Source organism: Meleagris gallopavo, chromosome 2 (genome assembly GCF_000146605.3).
Source record: "Meleagris gallopavo isolate NT-WF06-2002-E0010 breed Aviagen turkey brand Nicholas breeding stock chromosome 2, Turkey_5.1, whole genome shotgun sequence".
NCBI classification, from domain to species: Eukaryota; Metazoa; Chordata; class Aves; order Galliformes; family Phasianidae; genus Meleagris; species Meleagris gallopavo.
Window position 1 is genome coordinate 97,364,320 of NC_015012.2, and position 3,019 is coordinate 97,367,338.

The following is a 3,019-nucleotide window of genomic DNA, read 5'->3' on the forward strand; positions in this document are numbered from 1 at the left end:
AAATAATAATTTAAAAAATATTGACAAGAAAGACACAGTTAATGCTACACTGCATCACTACAAAGCAGGACAATTCCTTCCCTCACCCGGCTGGCAGTGTTGAACCTGATGCACTTGAGAGTACAATTTACCCTTTTGGCTCCTAGGGCACAGTGCTCACTCAGATTGAATTTACCATCAATCAGAATCCTTAAATCCTCCTCTGCATAGCTACTCTTCAGCCTCTCAGCCCTCAGTCTATACATCTATTTAGGGTTGCCCTAACCCAGGTGCAGAAGCAAGCACTAATCTCTAGTCCTAAGAAATTTAACAGGTTCTTCCAATTTGGTGTCATTTGCAAACTTGCTTATACATTCAAGTCCTGTAACCTAGTAATTGATGAAAACATTAAAGTGTAATGGCCATAAATTACAGTCACAAGTAACTCCAGTAGTGACTAGCTATCAGCCTCACCTTATGCTGTAAGCTTTCTAAGCCGAGACCTGGACAGAAGGGTTCTGTCAGAAATAACATTGAAAGCTTTGCTGAAATTCAAAAAGATTCCATCAACTGGCTCCCTTTGGTCAGGTAGGTGGATAACGTTGTCATAAAAGGAATTTGTTAAACAGGACTTTCTCATCATGCATTCGTGTGGGCTGTGACCAGTGACTGTATTTTCTTTCAGGTGTTTCTCAGTAACTCCCAGAATCATCTTCTCCATCATTTTTCAAAGCACTGAAGTAAGACTGACAGGTCTGTAAAACAGCCCAGGGTCTTATTTCTTGCTCCTCTTGAAAAGATCATAGAATGGCTTACAGTGGAGAGGATGTTTGTCAGCTTCCAGTCAGCTGGGAACTCTTCAGATTCCCATGATAATTGAAAAGTAATTGAGAGGTACTGCAAGAATATCAGCCAGCTTTTTGAGTACTCTACTAAAAATGTGAAGTGAAACAAAAGATTTACTCTGAACAAAGCATCTATTTTTCCATAGTTCATAAACAGAAGGTAATACAATTATTTTAATCATAAAAGTTACTAGAAAATGCCACTAACTTACTGATGCTTTTCTGTTTGTTGTCTTATTTCTTAGGGAGAGTACAAAGAAGTTTTTAGGATATGCAGAGAGAAGATTAGAAAGACAGAAGCCCAACTTGCTACAAGACTAAAAGAGAACACAAACCTTTTTCACCAATATATTAAAGTAAGAGAAAGCAAATTGCTTCTGACAGGTTCTTGGTGTTAGTAGGCAAAGTATTCACAGTTAGGCCAACAGCCATGTACAGAAAAGAGAATGGAACTCATCAAACTGGTGGAGGGGGCTCTCTGGCTCTATAGTACTGCTTCACAGGAAGAAGCCTAGGTCCAAAAGAAGCTCTCTCTTCAGAGACTGGCCCTTACATGAGCCCAAGATGACTCCACCCTGGGACCACCCTTTCTGGTCATGGGTGGAGCACAGGTGCAAACAGGTATGTTCCTTGGCCAGCCATACCCCTTCACCAGGTGCTCAATTACCAGGTCAAGTCATGACCTAACAGTTCCCCTGCAAGGGCTAAGGAGAATTTCCATCCTTTACTACATGTGGAGGGTACATGATCACTGAGAATAAGAAGAAGGCTGAGGTTCTCAATGCCTTCATTACATCTGTTTTAAAAACATCAGACCAATTGTCCTTGGGGTATTCCACTCCCAGCCTGGAAGTCTGGGGTAGGAAACAGAATAAAGTTCCACAATTCAGAACAGTTAGAGACTTAGTATTCCACCTGGATTACTATAAGTGCAGGGGGCTGGATGGGATCCACCTGAGTGTGCTAAGGAAGTTGATGGAGGTAATTACTAAGCCACTTTTCATCATCCGTCATGTTCTTGGTGAGCTAGTGAGGTCTCAGAGGATTGTAGGCTTGCCAATGTGACTCCCATCTATAAGAAAGGTTGTAAGAGATATATCAGGAGAACTACAGGCCCATTAACCTGACCTTGATGCTGGAGAAGGTTATAGAGAAGATCATCATGAGTTTGATTACAAGATGTATGTGGGATGACCAGGAGATAAATTTAGCCAATGTAATTTCACGAACAGCAGGTCCTGCTTGATCAACCTGATCTCCTTCTGCGATTGAGTGACCATTTTTGTGGATGAGGGAAAGACTTGATGTAGTCTATTAGACTTCAGCAAAGCCTTTGACTGTCTCCCACATTATTCTGGAGAAGCTGTAAGTCCATTACTTGGACGGGAACACTCTTTGTAGGATAAAGAACTGGGTGGATGGCTGAGCCCAAAAAGCTGTGGTTTGAAGTTAAATTCAGGTAGTGATTGGTCACAAGTGGTGCTTCGCAGTGGTAGGTACTGGGAAATGTCCTGTTCAATATTTTTGTTAATCTGGATGATAGGTTTGAGTGCACCGTTGACAATGACATCAAGTTTGCAGGACTTGTTGATCTGCCTTGGGGTAAGGAAGGCCCCAGAGAGGGATCTGGACAGGCTGGATCACTGAACTGGGGCCAGTGGGATGAAATTCAACAAGATCAAGTGCTGGGTCCTGCACTTTGGCCACAGCAACTCCAGAAATTCTACAAGCTTGGGGCAGAGTGGCTGGAAGATTGCATGGAAGAAAAGGATGTGGGTGTGTTGGTAGACACTTGGCTGAACAGTAGTGTGTCCAGGTAGCCAAGAAAGCCAATGGAGTGTGTCCAGAGAAGGGCAATGAAGCTGGTGAGGGACCTGAAGCACAAGTCTTATGGGGAGCGTCTGAGAGAACTGGGATTGTTTAGTATGGAGAAGAGGAGGCTCGGGGGAGACGTTATAGTTCTTTACAGCTACCTGAAATAAGGTTGTTGTGAAGTGGGGATTGGTCTCTTCTCCTGCATAACTAGATGGAATATCCTCAAGTTGCACCAGAAGAGATTCAGGTTGCATGCTAGAAAAACCTTATTCTCCAAATTAGTGGTCTGGTGCTGGAATGCCCAGGGATGTGGTGGAGTCACCAGCTCTTGAGGTGTTCAAGAAATGTTTAGATGTTGTACTAAGGGAAATCATTTAGTG

The 3,019-nt window shown here is 42.9% G+C and overlaps 1 long non-coding RNA gene across 1 annotated transcript; it reads left to right on the forward strand.

Annotated features, from left to right (window-relative positions):
• Positions 1-392: 392 nt before the first annotated feature.
• Positions 393-1,164, forward strand: LOC109366300. Its single transcript, XR_002112560.1, has 3 exons — positions 393-567; positions 665-732; positions 1,070-1,164. It is a non-coding gene; the product is annotated as an uncharacterized LOC109366300 (long non-coding RNA).
• The last annotated feature ends 1,855 nt before the right edge of the window (positions 1,165-3,019 follow it).